Below are 12,640 nucleotides of genomic sequence, written 5' to 3' on the forward strand. Positions count from 1 at the left end.
TTATTTCGGGAGGTGTATTCACATGCACCGCTTCACACCCACACATGGGTATACGCTTCCTCGTTTCGGCTGTTTAATCTTCTTCTCCTTATCCTCAGCCTCCACCACCACTATACCACCAGGGTGCCAGCATTGCAAGTTCCTCCGTCCTAATTTTTGGCAGCTTTTGCTGGGAAAGCATAAGCAAATACCATGGGTCGCCCACTCCCCAATAATGGGACTTATGTTTGTAATATGCTGAACTGCATGGCTCTTGTAAGGGGCATTGCAAGTTGCTCCGTCCTAATTTTTGGCAGCTTTTGCTGGGAAAGCATAAGCAAATACTATGGGAGACCCACTCCCCAATAATGGGACTTATGTTTGTAATATGCTGTACTGCATGGCTCTTGTAAGGGGCATTTCAAGTTGCTCCGTCCTAATTTTTGGCAGCTTTTGCTGGGAAAGCATGAGCAAATACCATGGGACACCCACTCCCCAATAATGGGACTTATGTTTGTAATATGCTGTACTGCATGGCTCTTGTAAGGGGCATTGCAAGTTGCTCCGTCCTAATTTTTGGCAGCTTTTGCTTGCAAGGCATAAGCAAATACTATGGGACACCCACTCCCCAATAATGGGACTTATGTTTGTAATATGCTGTACTGCATGTGACGCGCCCCCTGGGCCGTGTGTACACGTGTGTGGGATACCCGGTGCCGGGTCTCTGGGGTCTGTAGTCTCCGTGGCGGTTACCCGGTCCCGTGGCTCAGGCTGGTCAAACCATTGGCAGTCTTTCTTAGGTTTTGAGGTTAATTGTCCGACTGCGCCACCCGTGGATTGCGGTCAGGGAGTACCACCGCTGCGAGGCAGACCGCTGAGGCTGGTGTTGTGTGCGCAGCATAGAATGGGATAACTCCCCTCGGGAGGAGTATAGCCTCAGGGCAGTGAGTGTGGATGATGGGGGTGATGGTGCACGAGCGCAGCAGGAATGACTCAGAGTCTTTGCAGTGCAGTTCAGGGTCTTTATTGATGATTATAAGGTAGACCCTCCCGGGAGTACTGGCTAGCATAAGAGGCCTGGTCAGTCTGTGAGCAAGCAGGAGTTCCCCTGGCCAGGTGGAGTTGTAGGCCTCCCTGTATGTCTGCACTCTTCCTGGCTACCTTGCTGTAAGCGGGTAGAAGTAGCCCACGTCCCTGAGTGTACCGTGTAGTGCTCACCCGTATGGCTGGTGACTTGGGGCCTTCTGTTAGCCTCCGCTCCACGACGGCGGTGCTGGTCCCTTGCTTGTGACTGAGCCTCCGGGCTTCTATGGCCAGAGGACCTGAAATCCCCTGCCGGCTGGTTTCTGCTGCTGGATATATAAGTCCTCACAGCTTCGGACTCCTGTGTCCGGTTCCTATTGTCTTCTGCCAGGGCGAGCTCTGCTCAGCTTCCAGCCCCTGGTCTTTAGCTCCTAGCTCCTACAGAGCTCCTTGCTGTTACTTTCCCTTGCTCTCACTCTGACTCTGACTGTTCTCTGACTCACTCAACCCCGCCCCAGATCCAGTTTATAAGGGCAGAATTCTCCCCTCCCAGGACTGGGGCAGGAGGATGTTGCATGTTTAAGGGATCCTGACCAGGAAACCTCCCACTTGCTCTCCGACGAAATATCTCTATTACTGTGGTGACCAGACCCCTGGGGTGCCACACATGGCTCTTGTAAGGGGCATTGCAGTTCCTCATAATTTTTGGAAAGCCTTCCATTCACCTGCTTAGGCCAACAGTGCACGGGAGACCCAGTTGCTATAAATCGAAAAAAAGGTTTAGTTAACGCCCTCTGACCTCCATGTCATTTCCAAGGGGCATTGGAGTGGCTCGAAATTTTTGGTAGGCATTGCACTCACTGTATGACCTATAACTGTGTAGCCGAACCGCTCCTTTTGTTACAGAAACATATCCTACAAAACATATCTGGTTGACTGGCCTGATATTGATGTGAATGGTCCCTGTTCCTCCTGCTCTTTCTCCTTTGCCACCACCTCATCCATCATTTATCACCTGAAGCTTTGTTTTAACTGGAGTCATAGAACTGGGATAGTAGCAGGAAAACATCCAGCAATCCTCGGAGGAGGTAGGATATGCGCCAAAACGCGGACCACCTCAGGCCTAGCCGCTACTACATACATGCGCTTGCATTCCAAGAAAACAAAGCAGATGCTAACTTCTATCATCATCATCATGCTCCTCACCTAGGCACTCTCAACTCCCCTGATGGAAAAGCCAGGGCCCACCGGAGGAGTCTGGTTCTCTGGTGGGCTCGTCCAATGCTGCCCTAAAGCAGGCCCGGCTAAGAAAAGTGTGGGGGAAGGTGCAGGAGAAATCAGGACGGCTGGGGACCAAGTATGGACACCTGGCCGCCACCTGGCGGCTGTGGACCGAGCGTGGACACCCGGCCGCCGGGCGTCTGGGGACTGAGTATGGATACCTCGCTGCCGAAGCCGCCATGAGGTAGTGGCCAGCTTCGGCCTCCTCCAAACTAAAAGGCCCCATTTCAAGTGAAAGCTAGCAGTATGGTATTGCAGCCTGCGGGTGGGTGGGTGGTTGGCTGCATATTTTCGCTTGCATTGCAAGGAATGGGGGAGGTACAATTGAACACTGCCCTGGGACAAGGACTTGCACGGGGATAGTTGCAAGTCTGCATCTTCTGATGCGGCAAGGATCACTTCTGATGGGCACACTTTTAGACAGTGACCTGGGGGTCAGAGATGCTTCCAGGGGTCTTCCCCATGCTGATCCCTTGTCTTTTCTTTACTGTATGCATGTGTCACACAGCACATGGCCAGATAAGGTTGTAAAATGTTAAAATGACATTTCCCGGTGAACGCATTTGTCACGGTTGAAAGCAATACAAAAGTGCAAAAACGCATGAAAAATGCTACTTGTGATCATAGCCCAAGGTGTGGAGGAGTATTTTTGTTTTTGGTTATTTATTTTACCTTATACACAAGTTTTTACCCTGGAAAGGAAATTCCTTAACATATTTCACAGGAAAACCGTTTCAGTTTCGTTTTTGAACGTTTTATTGTGAGCCCGCAAAAGTGGCTTAATACCTCTGACCACGTTGTTGACAGCAGTGACCTGGGGGGCAGAAATGCTTCCAGGGGCGATCCCCATGCTGCCCCCATGTCTTTTGAGCACTGTCACTATCGTTTTGGCCACTTTTTAGGCTTTCTACAGACTGCCGGGGGTGCTGCCGCAAAAATGCTCGGGTCTCTCATAGACTAACATTGGGCTCGTTGCTCGGGTCGAGCACCCGAGTATCACGGTAAGCTCGGCCCGAGCTTCGAGCACCCGAGCATTTTAGTGATCGCTCAACACTATCAGTCGTCATCTTGGTGAGGACACGGAAGTCTTGCCCGTTACCAGTCTGGCACCCATGGCTGACTTTATGTTACGCTGCCTTAACCGTGACCCTCGCATTGTCAAAATGTTGGGTGACAGTCATTACTGGTTGATGACACTTTTAGACCCCCTCTACAAGGAGAACTTTCACTCTCTTATTCCTGAGTTGGAGAGGTCTACAAAAATGGGACAGTACCAGAAGGCCCTTGCTGCAGAACTATTAAAAAAATTCCCATCTGAACACGGTAGCGGCAGAGGTCACAGTTCGCTGCCCAACTAAGGCATACAGGCGAGAGAGACGCAACTCCAATCCAGCAGAGGCAGGGGAACACTGTCAATGTTCTAGGACAGTTTTCTGAGACCTGCCCAGCTTACAGGCCCTGAGGCGCAGGGTACTCTCACAAGGAGTGGAAAGTTTCAAAAGATGGTGAGGGAGTACCAGCGTCCTCCGTGATTCCTCAGTGCCTTTTAATTATTGGGTATCCAAGCTGGACACTTGGAATGAACTCACTCTGTACGCCTTGGAGGTCCTGGCCTGCCCTGCTGCTAGCGTGTTATCGGAGCGTGTTTTTAGTGCCGCTGGGGGAATTATAACTGATAAGCGCACTCGCCTGTCAACTGACAATGCTGACAAGCTGACCCTTATCAAAATGAACAAGGGCTGGATTGGGCCAGACTTCTCATCACCACCAAATGACAGCAGAGTAACATAAAGTCAAATCCACTGTGTTATTTCGGGGGGTGTATTCCCATGCATCGCTTCACACCCACACATGGGTATACGCTTCCTAATTTCGGCTGTTTTTTGCTCTTCTCCTTATCCTCAGCCTCCACGACCACTATACCACCAGGGTGACCGTGGTCCATGTTGCCAGCATTGCAAGTTCCTCTGTCCTAATTTTTGGCAGCTTTTGCTTGGAAGGCATAGGCAAAGACTATGGGAGACCCACTCCCCAATAATGGGAATAATGTTTTTAATATGCTGTACTGCATGGCTCTTGTAAGGGACATTGCAAGTTCCCCCTTCCTAATTTTTGGCAGCTTTTGCTTGGAAGGCATAGGCAAAGACTATGGGAGACCCACTCCCCAATAATGGGAATAATGTTTTTAATATGCTGTACTGCATGGCTCTTGTAAGGGGCATTAAAATCGTCTTGTTAAGCTACTGTGACCTCCACGTCTCTTCCAAGGGTCGTTAATATTGTCTTTTTATTCCACTGCGACCTCCACCACTCTTCCAAGGGGCATTAAAAGCGTCTTGTTAAGCTACTGTGACCTCCACGTCTCTTCCACAGGGCGTTGATATTGTCTTTTTATTCCACTGTAACCTCCACCACTCTTCCAAGGGGCATTAAAACCGTCTTGTTAAGCTACTGTGACCTCCACGTCTCTTCCACGGGGCATTGATACTGTCTTTTTATTCCACTGTAACCTCCACCACTCTTCCAAGGGGCATTAAAACTGTCTTGTTAAACCACTCTGAACTCCACGTCTCTTCCAAGGGGCATTAAAACCGTCTTGTTAAGCTACTGTGACCTCCACATCTCTTCCAAGGGGCATTAAAACTGTCTTGTTAAACCACTCTGAACTCCACGTCTCTTCTAAGGGGCATTAAAACTGTCTTGTTAAACCACTCTGAACTCAAAAGCTCTTCCAAGGAGCATTGACATGTTGTTTTTAATTACCTCTAACCTCCACGGCTCTTGCAACGGGCATTGCATTTCCTCCTAATTTTTGTCAGCTTTTGCTTTTCAATGCATAGGCGAACACTAAGGGAGACCCACTCCCCAATAATGGGTAGAAGGTTTTTAATACGCTGTAATCCACGTCTGTTTCAAGGGGCATTGCAGTGCCTAATAATTTTTGGAAAGCCTTCCATTCCCTGCTTAGGCCAACAGTGTACAGGAGACCCAGTTGCTATAAATGGAAAAAACGGTTTAGTTAAGGCCCTCTGACCTCCATGTCACTTCCAAGGGGCATTGGAGTGCCTCGAAATTTTTGGTAGGCATTGCATTCACTGTATGCCTTATAACTGTGTAGCTGAACCGCTCCTTTTGGTACAGAAACATATCTTACAAGACATGTGTGGTTGGCTGGCCTGATATTGATGTGAATGGTCCCTGTTCCTCCTGCTCTTTCTCCTTTGCCACCACCTCATCCATCATTCATCACCTGAAGTTTTGTTTTAACGGGAGTCATAGAACTGGGATAGTAGCAGGAAAACATCCAGCAATCCTCGAAGGAGGTAGAATATGCGCCAAAACGCTGACCACCTCAGGCCTAGCTGCTACTACATACATGCGCTTGCATTCCAAGGAACAGAAAGCTAAGGAGGTGGATGGCCTCATGATCATGAATAATTTACTCGTTGTGTAGGAGGCTGACCACTGCTGCTGTCTACCTTCTGAACTTTGTGTTGAAGCCTGATTGACCCAGGACCCGCAATCCTCTATGTCTGGAGGACATTTTGCATCCCAGTGTCCAACTGTGTCCCGGCTTCCACAATATTAACCCAGTGTGAAGGCGTCAGTGAGATGGACCATTCCTGGCCACATTCACTTGTCCACGTGTTTGTGGTTAGGCTGTCCTTCCCACTAAATGCACTGGGGAGGGCACAGGTAATGTTTTGGTATGCGCGCTTGTGTATAAGGCGCACCGGGACAAATAGGGGCGGCTGGGGACCGTTTATGGACACCCGGCCACCCCCACGCGGCTGGGGACTGTGTGTGGGCACCCGGCCGTGGGGCGGCTGGGGACTGAGTATGGACACCCGGCCGCCCCCTGGCGGCTGGGGACCAAGCGTGGACACCCGGCCGCCGGGCGGCTGGGGACTGAGTATCAATATCAGACTACCGACGCATGCCATGATGTGGTGGCCAGATTCCACCTCCACATGCCTAAAAGGCCCAATTTCAAGTGCAAGCAAGCTAGCAGTATGGTATTGCAGCCTGGGGGTGGGTGGGTGGCAGGCTGCATACTTGCGCTTGTATTGCAAGTTATGGGGGAGGTACAATTGAACACTGCCCTGGGACAAGGACTTACACGGGGATAGTTGCAAGTCTGCATCTTCTGATGCGGCAAGGATCACTTCTGATGGGCACACTTTTAGGCAGTGACCTGGGTGTCAGAGATGCTTCCAGGGGTCTTCCCCATGCTGTTCCCATGTCTTTTTAGCACTGTATGCATGTGTCACACAGCACATGGCCAGATAAGGTTGTAAAATGTTAAAATGACATTTCCCGGTGAATGCATTTGTCACGGTTGAAAGCAATACAAACGTGCAAAAATGCATAAAAAATGCTACTTGTGAACATAGCCCAAAGTGTGGAGGAGTATTTTTGTTTTTGGTTATTTATTTTACCTTATACACAAGTCTTTACCCTGGAAAGGATGTTCCTTAACCCCTTTCCGACCTGGTCAGTAATAGTACGCACCAGGTCGGGAAGGCCGGTTCAGCGGGGGCTCCGGCGGTGAGCCCGCACTGAAGCGAGCACATGTCAGCTGATTATTGGAATCGCAATCCACCCGCGGCTGTTAACATGTTAAATCTCTGACAGTGGCATTTAACTCGCGCTTCCGGGAGTCCTAAGCCCCGCCCATCAGTGACCCCGTCACGTGATCGCGGGTCACCAATGGGTGGGCATGACAACTCAGGGTCTGCAGCAGACGCCTGTGGTTGTCATGTCTCAATTGCTATGAGCGCCACCTAGTGGTCAGCGCTCATAGCAAGTGAGCATTTCTCCTGCATACAAGCGATCTGCTCATCGCTTGTATGCAGTAGAAGCAATCAGACAACTGCTGCTTCTAGTCTCCTCTGGAGACTATAGAAGCAAGCAGAAAGTGTAAAAAAAAGTTTTTAAAAAAATAAAAAAAATAAAAAATATATAAAAGTTTAAGTCACCCCCCTTTCGCCCCATTCAAAATAAAATATATATATATTAAAAAAAAAACACATACACATATTTGGTATCGCCGCGTTCAGAATCGCCAGATCTATCAATATAAATGAAGAATTAATACAATCAGCAAACGGCGTAACGAGAAAAAAATTTTAAACGCCAGAATTAAGTTTTTTTGGTCGCTACAACTTTGCAATAAAATGCAGTAACGAGCGATCAAAACATCGGATCTACCCCAAAATGGTATCAATAAAAACGGCACGCAAAAAATAAGCCCTCACCTGGCCCTAGATCCCGAAAAATGGAGAAGCTAAGGGTCTCGGAAAATGGCGTCATTTTTTTTTGTTTTTTTAGCAAGCTTTGGATTTTTTTTCACCACTTAAATAAAAAAGAACCTATACATGTTTGGTGTCTATGAACTCGTAACGACCTGGAAAATAATGATGGCTGGTCAGTTTTAGCAATCTGTGAACGTGGTAAAAAAAGGACCCAAAAAACAACTGTGGAATTGCATTTTTTTTGCAGTTTCAATACACTTGGAATTTTTTTCCCATTTTCCAGCACACGATATGGTAAAACCAGTGATGGTGTTTAAAAGTACAACTCGTCCCACAAAAAATAAGCCCTAACATGGCCATATTGAGCGAAAATTAAAAAAGTTCTGGCTCTGGGAAGAAGGGGAGCAAAAAAGGAAAACACAAAAACAGAAAGACCCATGGTCGTTAAGGGGTTAATATATTTCACAGGAAAGCACTTTCACTTTCATTTTTGAACGTTTTATTGTGAGCCTGTAAAAGTGGCTTAATACCTCTGGCCACGTTGTTGACAGCAGTGACCTGGGGGTCAGAAATGCTTCCAGGGGCGATCCCCATGCTGTCCCCATGTCATTTGAGCACTGTCACTATCGTTTTGGGCACCTTTTAGGCTTTCTACAGACTGCCGGGGGAGCCGCCGCAAAAATGTTCGGGTCTCCCATAGACTAACATTGGGCTCGTTGCTCGGGTCGAGCACCCGAGTATCACAGTGAGCTCGGCCCGAGCTTCGAGCACCCGAGCATTTTAGTGCTCGCTGCTGCACCTTGGAAAATGCATGGTCTGAGTATTTTGTTATTGCCTTTCCTGGTGAGGTGGATTCTCAAAGCTGCAAGTCAGGGTGAACAACACACATACCGAAGGCGAAGGCACACCAGGCAGGTCTTGCTGGGGACAGCAATGACCAGAACAGCTGGGTATGCAGAATCTTAGTCAGACAAGCAGAGAAAGAGACACAAGAAGACACAACTAGAAGTGTAGACATACACAGGAACTGAAGATAGTCAGTTAAGAACAGTTTGAACAGTTTATAGTATGAACAGCTTCACTGAAGAGTTTGTTATGCTTAAAGTAGAGAAGAGGATAATCATTAAACAAATGGATAGCCACTTGCAGTAGTGATGAAGAGGTAAAACTAGTCTGTAGAGAAGATACACTCCATTGTAGAAGTGTTTATAGTAAAAATGGCTCTAGAGAAGAGTTTGTTATACTTACAGCAGGTGAAGGGTTAGTTGCAGGTCTGAGCTGAAGTAAATGCAGACTGTAGAAATAAAATGGAGTTTGCCAAAATGATTGCCAGCCGAGAGAAGTGGGAAGGCAAACTCCAAATCACTAGAAAAAAAAGTGTACTGAATACTCAGATATATATGAGTGTCAGAGTCAACCTTAAAAAGTCTTGGGCAATGATTTCACAGCATTTTGATGGGAAATTTGTGAAATCCAGTATGCACCAGAACAAAGGGCGGATGCCATACAGAGAGGGAAGAGAACCCGATCCTGGAGCCAAAACAGGTGAGTGAAAGCATTTTATTAACCAGAGTTTTTAGACCGTAGTCATGCAAATACATCACAGCCTACATCATAACCTAATTTAAAAGAGTTTTTACGCTTGCGTATTTGTTTATTTAGATCAATGTTTAAATATTTTATTAATGCTAAATAAAAAAAAACTTGATAGATAGATAGATTAATAGATAGATAGATTAATAGATAGATTGAAGATTGTATTTTATTACAAGACCAAAATATGACTAATGAACCTTCATTTAATGTGAGCATGTAGCATAATTGTCACACATGATACAAAAGTCAATAATGGCACAGCTAGCTTTGTCCCACAGTTATTGCATTTATGCGATGGTTAGATTTGTTAGCTGAGTCATTTAAATCTGGGCACATATGAATACACAAGGAGTATGGCTACCTTTTAATTAGCTTGGCAAAAATGATAACCTTCAGTCTACGTGCAAACGACCATGTATTCTCTCATCCAAGAAAATCGTGTTGATTATATGAATCACACTCTGATTAAACTCTGATCAGAGTTTGATCAGAGTGTGAGCATAGCAGGTGAGCATCAGCAGGTCTGTGCAGATGGGCAAACATTTCAGTCTATCAGACCTTGTGAATTACATGAATACATTTGTAAATATGTATATTATGTAATAAAAAGTAAAATGAAATAAAGCTATACAGATCAAATATTATCAAATAGAGGTGGATACCAGACCACGCGACTGCTGTGGGGCCTGACCCAGGCGCGCGCAGCTTGATGACGTCATCATGCAGCGCGCGCCTGAGTCAGGAAGAAAGCTGCCGGCAACCAGGAGGATGCTGCTGCAGGGGAGCGAGCTGAGGTAAGTTGTTGTTTTGTTTTTTTTACTGAAATGCTGGGGAGGGGAGGTGGGGAGAGAGCAATGGTGGGATGGTGGGGCTGGGGAGAGGAATGATGGGGCTGGGAAGAGCAATAATGGGGCTGATGGGACTGGGGAGAGCTATGATGGGGCTGGGGAGAGAAATATTGGGGCTGGGGAGAGGGCTGATGGGGCTGGGGAGAGGAATAATGGGGTTGATGGGGCTGGGGAGAGGAATAATGGGGTTAATGGAGCTGGGGAAAGCAATAATGGGGCTGATGGGGCTGGGGAGAGGAATGATGGGGCTTCGGATAGGAATAATGGGACTAATGGGGCTGGGAAGAGCAATAATGGGGCTGGGGAGAGGAATGATGGGACTGGGGAGAGGAATAATGGGGTTGATGGGGCTGGGGAGAGGAATAATGGGATGGTGGGGCTAGGGAGAGCAATGATGGGGCTGGGGAGAGGAATGATGGGGCTGGGGAGAGCAATGATGGGGATGGTGGGGCTGGGGAGAGCAATGATGGGATGGTGGGGCTGGGGTGAGCAATAATGGGGCTTATGTGGCTGGGGAGAGGAATAATGGAGTTGATGGGGCTGGAGAGAGGAATGATGGGATGATGGGACTGGGGAGAGCAATAATGGGGCTGATGGGGCTGGGGAGAGGAATGATGGGGCTGGGAAGAGCAATAATGGGGCTGATGGGGCTGGGAAGAGCAATAATGGGGCTGATGGGGTTGGGGAGAGGAATGATAAGGCCGGGAAGAGCAATAATGGGGCTGATAGGGCTGGGGAGAGCAATGATGGGGATTGTGGGGAAGGGGAGAGCAATGACGTGTTGCTGGGAGAAAGCAATGATGGGGGTGCTGGGAGAGAGCAATGATTGGGGTGCTGGGACAGAGCAATGGTGGGGGGCTGGGAGAGAGCAATGATGTGGGGCTGGGAGAGAGCAATGATGGAGGTGCTGGGACAGAGTAATGATGGAGGTGCTGAGAGGAAGTGATGGGGGTGCTGGGAGAGCGCAATGATGGGGGTGCTGGGAGAGACCAATGATGGGAGTGCTGGGAGAAGCAATGATGGAGGTGCTGGGACAGAGCAATGATGGGGGTGCTGGGACAGAGCAATGATGGGGGCTGGGAGAGAGCAATGATGGGGGTGGTGGGACAGAGCAATGCTGCGGGTGCTGAAAGAGAGCAATGATGGGGTTGCTGGGAGAGAGCAATGATGGGGCTGCTGGGAGAGAGCAACGATGAGGGTGCTAGGACAGAGCAATGATGGAGGTGCTGGGACAGAGCAATGACGGGGGTGCTGGGAAAGAGTAATGATGGGGGTGCTAAGAGAGAGCAATGATGTGGGTGCTGAGAGAGAGCAATGATGGAGGTGGTGGGAGAGAGCAATGATGGGGGTGCTGGGAGAGAGCAATTATGGGGGTTTCACTTTGCTTGTACTGTGAAGCCTTGTATGTTTTCCGTGTGCACAAAGCCTTACAGTTAAATGGGGAGAGTCACAGAGACTGAATAATTTATATTATTGGCCGGTGCAGATTATAGTTAATGGGGGGCACAGTGTTGCTTATCACTTCATATTTTGATTACAAAGTGGCTAATAGTATATTAATGGGGGGGTTACATATCTGTATTCGAGAACGCAGAGCGGGGGAGACACATGTATGTATACAATATATGTGACCTTGTTATTTTCTAGGCTGGAGATCATCGTGACAAGACGAGTCGTGGCTGGGAGATGTCGACATGAAAGTCTGACCAGATGGAGAAGAAGCAGCAGAAATCGACTCTGATCATATGACACGTCAGCAGTAAGTGTCTGGATGTAAATATTATTCTGTATCTGCAGTGTGTGACTTGGAGTGATAATGTTATCTGTAAAATCCCTGAGGCCACATTCTCACATTTGTGTAAAATGTCCGTGTGCTGCCAGATCTTTTTATCGGATGGTTCATGGATTCGTACAGTTTTATAGATCCATTCACACATCCATGAAAATCACGGGTCTGAGAATGAGATCTAAGAGGGTCAGAGAATGTCCTGTTCTGATCCGATTTTGAGGATCAGAATAGGACATGCTCAATGCGTCAGTAAAACAGGGCAGCACACCGACACTGCACACAGATGCAGGAATGTAGCCTTATTATGTATAGTACAGTCCCTTAGTATATAGTGTACTCACTTATTATGTATAGCGCCATCCTTAGTTACTTAGTTTCCTCTTTTATTATGTATACATAATACTCTCCCTTATTATGTACCATCCTCTCTAGCGGCTCACAGTTGGGGGATCATACTGTGTTGGGGTCAGCATACTTTACCCTGGGAGTTGAGGTGGGGTACAGTAGGGTCATTATACTGTGCATGTGGAGGCATTCACCATGGGGGTTTCATACTGTGTTTGGGGGGCCCTTTTATTGGCATCACACTTTATGGGGCAATGAAAGAGAGATCTAGGACGTCAGCAGGAGGAAAATTACTATGTAAAGGATGGAAAGTTGTGAGATCTGATCTTTGGTGACCCCGACAATTATTTTTTTTTTTCTTTTTTTTGGGGGGGGGGCCCAATTAGAGCTTCTGCTATGGGGCCCCATGATTCCTATGTATGCCCCTGGTGGATACGCTGCATTATAAGCATTTGTATGTTATTAAATGATAAAGCAGCTGAGCCATCATTAGCTATGTAAAAGAGAATAAAACATAAGTCTAA

This window comes from Phyllobates terribilis, unplaced genomic scaffold, assembly GCF_046119375.1.
Source record: "Phyllobates terribilis strain yellow unplaced genomic scaffold, ASM4611937v1 Scaffold_3__8_contigs__length_932513732, whole genome shotgun sequence".
NCBI classification, from domain to species: Eukaryota; Metazoa; Chordata; class Amphibia; order Anura; family Dendrobatidae; genus Phyllobates; species Phyllobates terribilis.